Source organism: Protopterus annectens, chromosome 4.part1 (assembly GCF_019279795.1).
Source record: "Protopterus annectens isolate FY-2018-M chromosome 4.part1, PAN1.0, whole genome shotgun sequence".
Taxonomy (NCBI): Eukaryota; Metazoa; Chordata; order Ceratodontiformes; family Protopteridae; genus Protopterus; species Protopterus annectens.
Genome location: NC_056734.1, coordinates 631,504,571 through 631,517,754, shown reverse-complemented (window position 1 = coordinate 631,517,754; position 13,184 = coordinate 631,504,571). Strand labels below are relative to the sequence as shown.

At 36.8% G+C, this 13,184-nt stretch overlaps 1 long non-coding RNA gene across 1 annotated transcript; it reads right to left on the bottom strand.

Moving 5' to 3' along the window:
* Positions 1–6,272: 6,272 nt before the first annotated feature.
* LOC122801401 lies at positions 6,273–12,359 on the bottom strand. The gene is made up of 3 exons (XR_006364706.1): positions 12,273–12,359; positions 7,678–7,770; positions 6,273–6,479 (listed from the first exon to the last, which is right to left on the bottom strand). It is a non-coding gene; the product is annotated as an uncharacterized LOC122801401 (long non-coding RNA).
* Between the last annotated feature and the right edge of the window lie 825 nt (positions 12,360–13,184).

The window sequence follows — 13,184 nt, the reverse complement described above, 5'->3', positions numbered from 1 at the left end:
AACAATAACTTTAGACATACTTAATTGTTGGTGAAGTTTATTTATGCAGTCAAGAAATCCTCCTAATATTTCTTTCTGAATTTTCTTGCTGTTTCTCATTATGGTATAACCAAAATGCAAGATTGTCTTAAAATCTAAACTACTTAATACTTTCTCATTGTTAGGTCTTTGTCTATTATATTTGAGCTAAGGGATTGTGAGGGCATGGGGAGTGTACAGTGTAATGCATTGTATGGTTTACACAACAGTGAGCTGAAATACACTTCTTGGTCTTTTTTATGTATTTGTTCCATCATTTTAACCCAGGTAAACATAGGAATGCATGCAGCTGTACACAGAAATGTAATTTATGGTCACATCTGTGTGTGTGTGTGTGTGTGTGTGTGTGTGTGTGTGTGTGTGTGTGTGTGTGTGTGTGTGTGTGTGTGTGTGTGTGTGTGTGTGTGGTGTAAAGGAAGGAATGAATTATAGTAAATAAGGGATTTATCACATGAGCAATGTTCTTTAGATAAATCCATGGTTTTCTTGTTTTGTTGACTGTTGACTGTGTGCTTATTTGTCTGTGAATAAACAGCACAGCATGAAGTCTATGATTTTAATGTTAAAATATTAACTATGAATGCATTTTTAATTTAAATTGTGTTTTCCAAGCCCAAGGATGTGAAATGCACTGTGCTGTGTTACAACAGTTATGCATATGAGCTGTTAAAGAGTTGTTTCCTGTGATGCAGCTTTTAATTTCCTCAGCCTCTGTTTGCCTAGTGTAAGTCTCTGCAAATGATTTCACCAGACAGTGCTCCTGGGCTGCTCCTGAAAGGAGACACTTGTGTCAGTAGGCTGTTTCAAGCTGTAAGCAAATTCATTACACATTTGTCATTTGAATTCCTGCAACCTTCAGATTGCCCCTAATTAGTGCTTTACTATATGCTATTGATTATGAATACCTGCATGGCTGTTGAAGTTTAATGGATTACCAGATGAATTTTCAATACTTGTGAGTTTCAGATGGAGAGAAGTTTACTGCTGCTCATGCTGTCTGCTTCCATTGTGAGAGTGTTTTGTTTTGTTCATCTAATGGCTGTTAAGTCATTTTAAATAACAGTTTTAAATTAAATCCAAATCTCCGTGATCATTGTAAAAGTAAAGAAGAAAATAGTATGTTCACTGAAAGCTTTCAACAGTGTATGGTAACTGGGGAGAGACAGGCAACTAATGAGATATTGGTATGGCTGTATGGGGGTCTGGTCCATTGCTCTGCATAGGACCTCATTTGACCATAACCCACCTCTGATTTTATTGTTCAGAAAATCCACATGAGTATTTTCCATCATATATATGCCCTATCTTTTTGTTTTTCTGAGGGGTAACACAGGAGCATTGTCTGGATAAGTGAGTTACTCAGAGTCTCACAGGAGACAAATGGAGGTATGAAAAATAAAAACTGTAAACATGGCTACAGGAAGCCACTTACTAAGAGTTTAGAGCAGTAATCCTCATCACTAACTGCCAGATTTCCACTTATGTCTTTATTTTCTGATAAAATCACTAAGGTTTAAAGTTAGTAATGCCAGGTATAAGTGTTTCATAGGTTCATAGGTAGGTACTAGGCTATTGGCCCTAGGGCCTATACAAGCCTAGCCAAAAAGGTACCCTGGCTTTCGCCACCCAAGAAAATTATTTTCCTGTGCCCCTGTCAAGCAGAACCACAGAAGTGATTCCCGAGGTGAATTTCCTATTACCCATCCAATCATCAAGATTTTTCTTGAAGAGTGCTAATGAGGAGCTCTCTTTGACATAGATAGGTAGTCTGTTCCAGAGTATGGGAAGTCTCTGGGACAGAAATCTATCCTTCCAGCATGTTCTGTTTATTGTGGTGACAAGATTTAGGTCCCTAGAGTGTGTAGCTCGGAGGGATTGGGATTTCTTTCAGTGGAGCATGTCCAACAGCTCTAGGTTTGACATAGCTTTGTATGTTAGGCAGAGATCGCCTCTGAGTAGGTGATATGGACGGAGTAAAGCTGGAGTTTTTTGAGACGGTCTGCGTAAGGCATCTGTTTGAGGCCAGTAATCCTCTTTGTGAGGTATTTTTGCGGCCTTTCCAGTTGTTGTAGATGTCTTGTGAGGTACATACCAAAAGGGGCATTGTACTCTATAATGGGTCTAATGAGTGATGAGTAGAGGGGAACAATGACCTCTTTTTTTCTGGATGAGAAACATTTTGTGACGAGGTGTGCCATGTAGAAGGATTTCCTGACCACTGTGGCGATGTGATTATCAAAGGAGAGACTACTGTCCACCTGTGTCCCAAGGTCTCTTATCACACTTTCTGTGTTAAGTAGACTACCGCCTATGTGGTAGTTCATGGGTACAGAGTTTTTACCAAAGGGGATGACAATACACTTTTTGGCATTGAGCTAGAGACCATGGTTTTGACACCAGGCATCTGTCTCAGTGAGGCCCTTTTGTAGGATGTCCACATTATTAGGAGTTTGGATTATGGCTCCTAGTTTGCAGTCATCTGCAAATTTAGTTAGTCAAAGACCTTCTGTGTTAGCCTGTACTTCAGAGAAGTAGATACCAAACAGGAGAGGACCCAGGACTGAACCCTGTGGTACTCCACTTGTCACTGGTCTGAAGTCTGATTTGGAGTCTGCTACTTTCACAGTGTGGGTTCTGTCAGTAAGCCAGTTGGCAACCCATCTTGTGACATAGGGATTTATACCTAGTTTAGTGAGTTTATCTATAATTCCAGAGTGGGGTATGGTGTTGAATGCCTTGGCGAGATCTAGATAGGCTGTGTGAACCACCTTACCCTCATCTATGGCTTTGGTGACTACTTCAAAGAAGTCTATCAGGTTTAGGAGACATAATCTGCCTTTTACAAACCCAAACTGTGTGGGGTCCATAGTATGGAGATCTCCAATGTCTTTGTTTATGAGTTCCAAGATGATACATTCCATGGCCTTGCAGACTAGGCTCGTCAGGCTAATGGGGCAGTACTTTTGTTGTTCAAATGTACAGAAAATGATTGTTGATACAAAACCTGTTGTTCTATTAACTTTTTAAAGTGAATTAGAGTAGTTTGCCTCTTATCTCTCTAATGTTGTAGAACATCACTAAATTTGCCTCATATACATGCCCTGTCCCTTAACAACATCTTTTCTGTAAATCAGTGAGGATTAATGTCATTCAGTAATACCAGTCATTAAAGTTTTTATTGTTCAGAGAATGCACATTCATGCAACCCTTATTGTTCTGTTAGGATTTTAAGTGATTTAGAGTTGTCTGGAACTTATGTTAATTAACTGCCTCCTCTAGTCAAAAGTGGAGGGCATGAATCCTTTCACCTCTGTTTGCCTATTTTGTGTCTTTGAGCAAGTCGTTTAACCACACAGTGCTCCTGGGTCACCCCTGCTAAGGGACATTTTGAATATTAGGTTTATCTGGATAACCAATACATAAGAAAATATTTAAAATTTGTCCCTTGTTCTTTTTGGCTTTGCCCAAAATTGTTGAGCAAAGAACTTGACAGCTCCTTCCGTCTGTCCCTTTTAAAATGTGTGACTTTTGGCAAATTATTGCATATTGCAGTCATTAAATAGTAACAGGTATGTGAGTTTGAAAAATGCTTGATAATGCAATGCTTATTATTCTATCAACTTTCTAAGTATATAAGAGAAATATTTAAAAGCTGTTCCTTATTGTGTTCTTTGTCTCTGATTCTTGAGCTAATAAGGTGAGGGGATGGGGGGGTTACACTGTATTGTTCTGACATCATCAGCGAGCTGAGCTACATTCCTGGTTCACTGTTTATGAATTTTTTTCATTCACTTGATCTCAGGCAAATATTCAACGAGTACAAACAAACACATGGGTGTAACTGAGCATATGTTTTTGTGTGTCTATATGCATATTAATGAGCTCATTTGTGTGGGTCAAAGATCAAAGCATTAGCAATGTAGTGGGCAGAATCGAGTAATAATAACTGATATGGAGAAAAATGTTTGTCACAGAGAATGTGTAACTAGAGACTCTGTGATGTATGTTTGTGTGTGTGTGGATACTGGACTCTTTCAACCTACACTCACGTATCTAATGCTTGAAGAGTGTTTGGTAAAAATCAGTCCATTACAACCACTGTGTACCATTTTGTCTTATGTAAAAGGATATTTTTACTTTGCAACCAAGAGATTGGTGCTGTCAAAGAACTTTTTATAAATATAAGTCCACAGTGTAACCATGGTGTGATCTTTCTTCCTACTTGGTATAAAATATGTCAGATTTTACAAATCTGTTCCACATTGTGAAGAAAAGTGCCGTAAACCTCATTTTAAAGATGGAAGGTTGACGATGGCTGTAGTTTCTTTAATTCTCTTGCTTGTTGGTATTATGGATGGTCTGGTATTCGTGATATTGCAAGCCTGCCCTAACCCATATTGTCTGATTGCTTGATGGGGGGGGTGTTCAACTTGTCATCTGGAGCTTTGGACTTTTGCACTTTGAGTTGCTTCTCTGAACTCTATAAATAAACAAATATTGTATATATTGATGTTGTTCAACCCTGTATTGTAGGTTATGTACTGCATGAACCAATCAAGCTCAATGTTTTGTGGAAAGATTGTGAATAAATCTTTAACATCATCCATAACTAATAGATCATCCTTTTCACAACAGAGACACCTGATTTTGTCTAAGAAATCCAATCAATCCTTCATGGTCCCTGGAAGGAGTTGACAAATTGTTTCAAATCACAGTGAATACTCATGGCAAGGGGTTTCATTTCTGACCACACACCCCCAGGATGAGATGATACAACACATAGGAGGGTCCTATATATCCTTGTGTATCTTGCATACACAACTGAGATGCATGGATTCTAGACATATAGAAAATTAAAATCTTGTATTGTGATAAACCTAACACACTTTCATTTAGAATGAAATCTATGTATCTTTAGCATTGTGCATCTCATTAAGAGAAACAGCTGGATATCACATGCCATCCAGGATCAGGATCTGCACGCATCCTAAATATTCAATGTAATTCATGAGGACCACCCCTCACCCTAGTTAGTTTTCATGACTCTGACTTCTTTGTTTCCACTGAACAAAACAAGTCTGACTTTTTGTTCATGAATATGGGTTAATGGTATTTTTTTCCTTTCTATTGAGGTACAGATGTCATTATGTTAGATATTTTCCTACCAATGTTGGGTTGGTAGCTACACCCCTGATTGTTTACACTGTAGATACTAACACTTCATCCATACCATAATCCTTGAGCATGATGGATTAGTAGTTTTCCTTAACATTGGCAGGAGTTGTAGGATTATGGCATTCACTGTTTTTTCATAGGGTGAGTTGTTACCATGTGTCATGTATTCTATACTATATCTATATGGTGTTTTAATGCTTTTTTCACAGGTCTTATGTGCCCCGCCAGCTGAGTACAGTACCCATATTGTGCTCTGGCATTAAAACAAACCTGTAGCCACCACTCCATGCAAATGGTGTTAAGCGATGGTCACTTCTCTGTGGGGGCAGGGGTTAGATGCTCATCTGCCCCTGATTTCAGGAAACTTAATCTGATTTTTTGTCTCATATGTCGGTCTGTTCCTCATAATGTTTGTTGATTTTTCTGGCAAATCAGTCAGGAATGTAGTCACTAAATAACAATGACATTCAAGTTTCATTCTTAACAGCCTTCAAAGTAGCAGCTTCATGCAAAACCTGCTATTCTAGAAAGTTTTTAAATATATAAAGGCAATCTCTGATGCTGATTTTGGTCCTTATATGTCGTGGGGGTCATTGCTGTGGGTTGCACTATATTTTGATGGCAGTGAATGGAGAATATGATAAATTCATGTGTGACAGTTATTTATGCATTTGTTCATTCATTTCATCACAATTAAACATTTGAGTTATACAGTCACAGTCACAGATGTGGTTGCAATTCATGAGCAAAACTATGGAGAAGTTAAAGTAAATTGTTGTGGCGAATTGTTATTTTTTACTTTATTTTATTTAACTCAAAAATCTGAGGTATATTCAGTCAATAAATGTGGCTTTAATTGTTGAGTACAGGGGATGCCTGTGGATGAAAGTTATTGATACTGTTGTTACTTTTTAAGTTCTGAAGCACTGAAAACTTTTTTACTTTTTTTATTGTTTTACAGTAACCATCTTGATATCTGATGACATTATGCAACAATAGGAACAGTAATATTATCTTAAAAGGCAATAAAAACATAAATATGAATATTTACACTCTGTTCAAAAAAGAAAAATATATATAGTCTAGCAAGTTGGATTACAGAAATTATTTAGTCGGTAGTCTCTGCATCCTACAACATTACAAAACAATTCAATGTACAACTGAAAACTTACGTTCAGTTGTAACAGGTAATGATGTAACTTCACCCTGGGTAGTTATGAAGTCGGCTGCTGATGTTGGTATACTGGTCACTAGTGTACTGACACCTACAATGGTAAACATAAAGAAAATTAATATCCCTGACAATTATGACAGCAAATAAACATTTTTTTCTTCATGCCAAGTACATATTCAAACAAATTCACAAAACAAATACAATGCATAGAAATGGCATTAAAGCACAACTGCATTTGAGACAATTATCTAATAACCATTTGAAATGTTGGGATCGCCTAGAGAGAGTCCCAACACATGGAGACTAAATGGCCAAAACCTGTCAAACATATTATGTCCAAGAAGGCTATACGGCTGTTTTCCTGTTTTCTCTGACATGCCGTATGGTGTTCTCAGAGTCTGTATATATAAGACCCCCCCCACATCAGGGGATGCGGGTAGGCTTGCCCTCTGTAAAAGTTCAAGATTTGCTCCTCTCCCCAAGCTCTGTTAATTTTTTCATTGCCATGTCAGTACTCAGCATTTGGAGTGATAGCATGTCAACAGGGAGCCTGATTATCTACTTACTCAACAGGTGACACGTCAGTTGTTTTACCTATCACTCTTCCACTTTAACAGTCATAAGGAAGAGATGTCCATTAAGACCTGAGGGAGTATTTGCATTTAAAATAATTTGCCAGTGCAGCTTTCTGAGTAAAAGGAAGTGTTCTCATTTACCACCTTGTGGACATTTTTGCATCCTCTCTAATACAAAAAAATAAAAACTTCTTAAAATCATTGTAGTAAGTGAGTGTTTCAAAAAAAGCAACTAATTTGTTGCCTTTTTTGCTTTCATATATTTATAAATTCTCTTGTTCAACAACATTTGTGTTTTCCAACACAGAAGGAAAGCCTTTTTTCACAGAGAGCAATTTAAACTACCCCTTGTGTGTTACAGTTGAAATTACATGTAAATGGAATGACCCTTGGATAGTCATGTGCAGTCACGTTAGGGCCTTCAATAATGGACCACAAAAGTGGTAAGTCCCACATTTAGACAAAAGTACCTTCCCAGAAGGACTGTAAGAACTGTTTTAAAAATGGATTTCAAATCACTGTATGATTTGTACGTAAATTTGAGACAGGTCCCAAGATGTTCAAACTCTGTCTTGGCATAGCAAAAAATAATTCAGATTTTCTGTATTATAGTTCTCACTGCTTTGTTGTCCAAGAAATGATGTTATACTAGTTTCTGCATCTCACAGCATTGTAAAACTATACAAATTACAACTGCAAACACAAACAACTTACGTTCAGTTGTAACAGGTAATGGCGTAGCTGCACCCTGGGTAGTACTGAAGTCTGCTGCTGATGTTGGTATACTGGACAGCAGTGTAGTGACACCTACAATGGTAAAAGTAACAAAAATTAATATCCCTGCAAACTATGACAGCAAACAAACATTTTTTTCTGCATGCCAAGCTCATATTCCCAAAAATTTACAAAACAAATACATTGCATAGAAATGGCATTTAGTCATGACTACATTTTAGGCAATTATCCACTTATGAACATACAAAAATCATTTTGCTGAATATATAATGTCGGTTACAATTAATAAATCTTTATGCCCCAGTATTGTAGCATAACGATATATTAATTGTAATGAGATTATCATACACAATACAGAGTTTTCACTTCTACATTTCTTATATAAATTACACTTTCTGAAAGTATTGAGGAATTTGTAGAGGACTAGTAACTGAGTATGTTGGGGAAAGAGAAAGGGACTTTTCAGAGTAACTCTCACTATTGTTTATATTTCTAACTCATAAGTCTGACACGTGGATGTCATGCATGGTATACTTGTAAGTGTGCTGTTTCTCTTGTGTGTGGTCCAGCATTTTTTATGATGTTTTTCATAAAATTATTCTATAAAAGATTTTAAAAAATTAAACATATCAAAAGTAATTAGTGAAACTGATACAACTGTGTAATTGTGCTGTTGGATAAAACTGGCCACTGCACCAAACCAGAAACAGTTTGCAAACAGTGTAATTTAAATCATGGCAATTTTCTATACTAGGGATGGGAAGCCAGTATTGATCACTCTCCAGAACAATCTAGTTATTGTAGTAATGGTGAATGAGCTGCTGTCTTTCTTTCACTGTTTTTTTTTTTCTTTCCTTAAAGAGTCATTTTTTATCAGTTCATTCCCCAGTGCAATGACCCTTGTCCTTTGCAACATATTGATTGTGTCTTTACCACTAAGATTATTGTTAGACTTCCAAATAATTGAGCTCTTACATGTAAATGGTACAGTTATTTCTTTCAGCTCATATATTATACTTCTCATCCTCTTTCCTCAACAGTTCCAGACACAACCAAAAATAATATGAGAACAAAGGCCAAAAATCAGGGACAATTTTTAAATATTACAATAAAATTCACTTAAAAAGTTACTAGAACAAAAGGATTTACATAAACATGCATTTTTAGACTATAAAAACTCTAACAAATATCATTATTAATTCACCATAACCCTCCTTGATTTACCAGTAAATCAATCGTTTTATATGGGAGCAAGGCAAAATATGAGAAAAAAACAAGGACATTCTGTGAAAACATTAACAATTGATAGGCATGCATAAATGTGAAGGCATTACAACCACATAACTGCTTGCACAGTACAGAAAGGGAGAAATTACAGTTGTGTAAGTAAATTTGTCATAATAGTAGATGTTCAAATGATAACTGCTGCAGTAGCCTTAGCAATATGGGTTATATCCTACAAAGGATATACCAGCCATCCTGCTTCCAAAGCTCCAGGGCACCTTCCATACACCCATATCTTTAGCTTCAGCCGAGCTAACTAAAATGTCAAGTTTGTGTGCCAAGCCCTTCAGAGCTTTCATGTCAGTCGAGAAAGGAACACTAAGCCTGGAGAGAATATTGTTAGGAAAACAAAAAAAAATACATGTCCACACCCTGGCAAAAAACACACACATCACACACACACACACACACACACACACACACACACACACACACACACACACACACACACACACACACACACACACACACACACACACACACACACACACACACACACACACACACACACACACACACACACACACACACACACACACACACACACACACACACATACACACACAAAAGCAGGGGGATGGAAGGAGCAGCTACTGCAGCAGTGATCATTCACACATTTAATGTTATGGTTAAGTTTACTAACACAACTGCACTATGTGATGATGAAAACAGGGGGACTCAAGAAACAAGGACAGACTGGGATTTTCAATTCAGATCCTTAAGAAGAATAACAATAACCATGCAGAATATTATATTCATAATGTAGCAAAAGGGATTCTAAGAACTAAGCCAACAAAGGAATGGAGAAAGAAGATTCTGATAATCAGAATGACTGCAATTAGGGATACAGACAATAGGAAAGAGAGGGCTGGAATTTATTGGAGAAAACTGATAAAAGAACCAAAGTACTGGGAGCAAATAATTAGGGAAATGTAATAGAATGGGATGAGGCCAAGAATTGAATTTGGACTGCAGGATAGAGATTTCCTTCACTATCAGTTATTGAAATCAGAGTGTAGGCAAAGAGAAAGAAACAGGGGGATCCTAACTGAAAGTCCAGCACTAGAAAAGTTATTACTAGAATTTACAACAGAAGCTGCTGTTAAAAAAGGACTGCATAAGCAATTCACAAAGAAACAATGGGGGATATATATCTATGTCTCCCAAATATGCAACAAAGTCTAGAACATTTAGGATCTTTGCTTGAAAGTGTTTACATAGGTATTTTTGCACCCCAAGTAGACTCCATATAATTTTTCCTCATGTAGACACTAAATGTAGGAAGTGTGACGGGGAAGAAAGGTAACTGGAGCATATTTTCTGGGAGTATAATGAGTTGGCAGACTTTAAAGATTCCCTGAAGACTGCTCTGTCAAAGATACTGGGTGAGCAAATCCGTGTAACTAAGGAAATTATTTTTTGATCTATGATACAGTATCGTAATTGCCTAGACATAGAAAGGCCTTTCTGAGTCTAATTACACTGGCTGCCAAAAAAGCAATTACTAGAAAATAAAAATCAAAGTCCAAACCAACTTTAATAGAAGTAGAGAATACAGTAACAGAGATAAAACAACTGGAACTGGGGTCTTTAGAAACCAGAAGGAGCAAATTACATCAGAAAAAATGGGAATTGTGGGAACAATACATGCAGAGGAGGAACGAGGTTTTAAAGAAAGCAGGATTCGAATGAGCGATGTAATGACTGACTGACAATGACTGGATAGTTTATAATTGATGTATAATGTTTGCAACTACAATTATGTCAACATGGTTTATGATGTATAATGTTTGCAACTAAAATTAAGTCAGTATAGTTTGTTTTCATTTATATAAATGTATGCTTGCCTATGTCATACTTGATAATTTAATAAAGATGTTTCTTATTTAAAAAAAAACAAAACTCTACTATGTTCTTCAAACTGATCACTGCTTCAGTAGCCTTAACTATATGGGTAGATTACCATAGCTTTAAATAACTGGGAGATACAAGGGAAAGGGTCCGGGAGCCCCTGTAGAATGTTGCTAGCAAAGCCTATCATTGACCGAGGGAATGACTCCAGTTTATAGTGCTTTTAAAACTGTGCAGAGAGGACCGAGTCACTGCTTCAAGCATACTTCTATAGTCCAACTCTTTCCAAAAAAAACATAGATGAAGCCAAACCCTGGTAAACTGAGCCTTGACCTTGTCTGGAAAAGGTCTGTTGTGCTGGGTATAACAAAAGTCAAGAGTCTGAGACAACCATTTGGAAACAGTCTGCTATAGAATACATTGCCTTTCTTCTTACTTTCACAAGAAATGAACAACTGATCAGAACTTCTGAAAGATATTGTTCTGCCAAGACAATACCTGAGTTGTCTGTGGGTATCCAAGGTATGAGGTATCCTTCACCCCTCAATTTTGGGTTCTGCAAAGAAAACAAGGAGATGGGTACATTGGCTTAAGCTAACTAGCACTTTATGAATAAAAGATAGATAGTTAATAGGGCAGTAACTGCCCCATGGCAATTAAAAAAGAAGGAAGGACTGCTGTTGCCTGAACCAAAAGGGAGTCAAAAGAATGATCTTTGGAGAGTCCTTCTGGATATTCAGAAGTACCTTGAAATCAGTGGTCAAAAAGGTTTCTTTCTTCCAGGCCTTCTTGCAAGGAGTTCTAGAAAATAATTTTGCCAAATCATTACAGATAAGTGAGTGTTTTTTAAAGTCAGGTATGTTGTTGCCTTTTTTGGTGTCATTGGTTGTTGTTGTGTCTTTCGGCTTTTCCCAGTTAGGGGTCGCCACAGCGGAACTCCAGTCCGCTAATGATTGGCAGTAGATTTTTGCATACCAAGTTGCCAGCTATGATGAACAACCTTCAATGAGTATGTTTATAAATTCTCTTCTTCAAATAATGTTCAGTTTTTCCAACATAGAAGAAAGAACAAATTGTTTTCACAGAGGGCAATACAAACTACCCCTTGGGTTTTGCAGTTGAAATTATCTGCACATGGAATTGCCCTTGGATAATCATGTAGAGTCATATTAGGGGATTCAAAAATATGCTGGCAATAGTGGCAAGACCTGGTAATGATTGCTTTTAAAATGTCTTTCAAATTATTGTGTGATTTGTACGCAAATTTGGGACAGGTCCCATGATGTTTGAATTCAGTGTTGAGATGGAAGAAAACAGTCTAATTTTTCTGTGTTATAGACCACACTGCTTTAGCTTCAGGGAATGATGTAAAGCTATTGTCTGTATTTTACAGCTTTGCAAAACCATGCAAATTACAACTGAAAACACTGAAAACTTACGTTCAGTTGTAACAGGTAATGATGTAGCTGCATCCTGGGTAGTTATGAAGTCGGCTGCTGATGTTTGTATACTGGTCACTAGTGTACTGACACCTACAATAGTAAACATAAAGAAAATTAATATCCCTGCAAGTTATGACAGCAAACAAACATTTTTTTTTATTTAGGTCAAGGGCATATTCTCAAAAATTCACAAAAATATATATTACATATAAACAGCACTTACCCATATCGGCATGTTCTCAAAAATTCACAAAAATATGCATTGCATAGAAACAGCATTTACCTATATTGCATTTTAGCAATTATCTGCTTATTTATATACAAAAAGCAATTTGCACAATATATAATGTTGGTTATAAGTAATACATCATTATGCCCCTTACTGAGGCATAAAGATATAATAATTCTATCCAGATTACCGTACACAGCACACTGTTTTCACCATCAACAGTTCTTACATGCATTACACTTTCTGAAAGTATTATAGAATTTGAAGAATGGCAGACTAGTAGCCGTCTACATGAGTGAACAAATGAAAGGGACTTTTCAGAGTAACTGTCACTAGTGTTTATATTTGTAATTCGTAAGTCTAATGCGTGGATGTCATGCATGGTATGGAATTACAAAATGGATGACAATCATATTTATAAGTGTGCTCTTTATCTGTGTGTAGTCAGCATTCTTTACGATCTTTTTCATAAACTTATTGTATGAAAAATATAAAAAAATAAAGAGATCAAAAGTAATTAGCTGAAATGATACAACTGTGTAAATGTGCTGTTGGATAAAACTGACCACTGCACCATAATCAGCAGCAAGTTTATAAACATTGTCATTCAAATTATGGCAATTTTACATACCATAGGAACTGGAAACTGGTACTGATCACTCTACAGAACAATGTAGTTG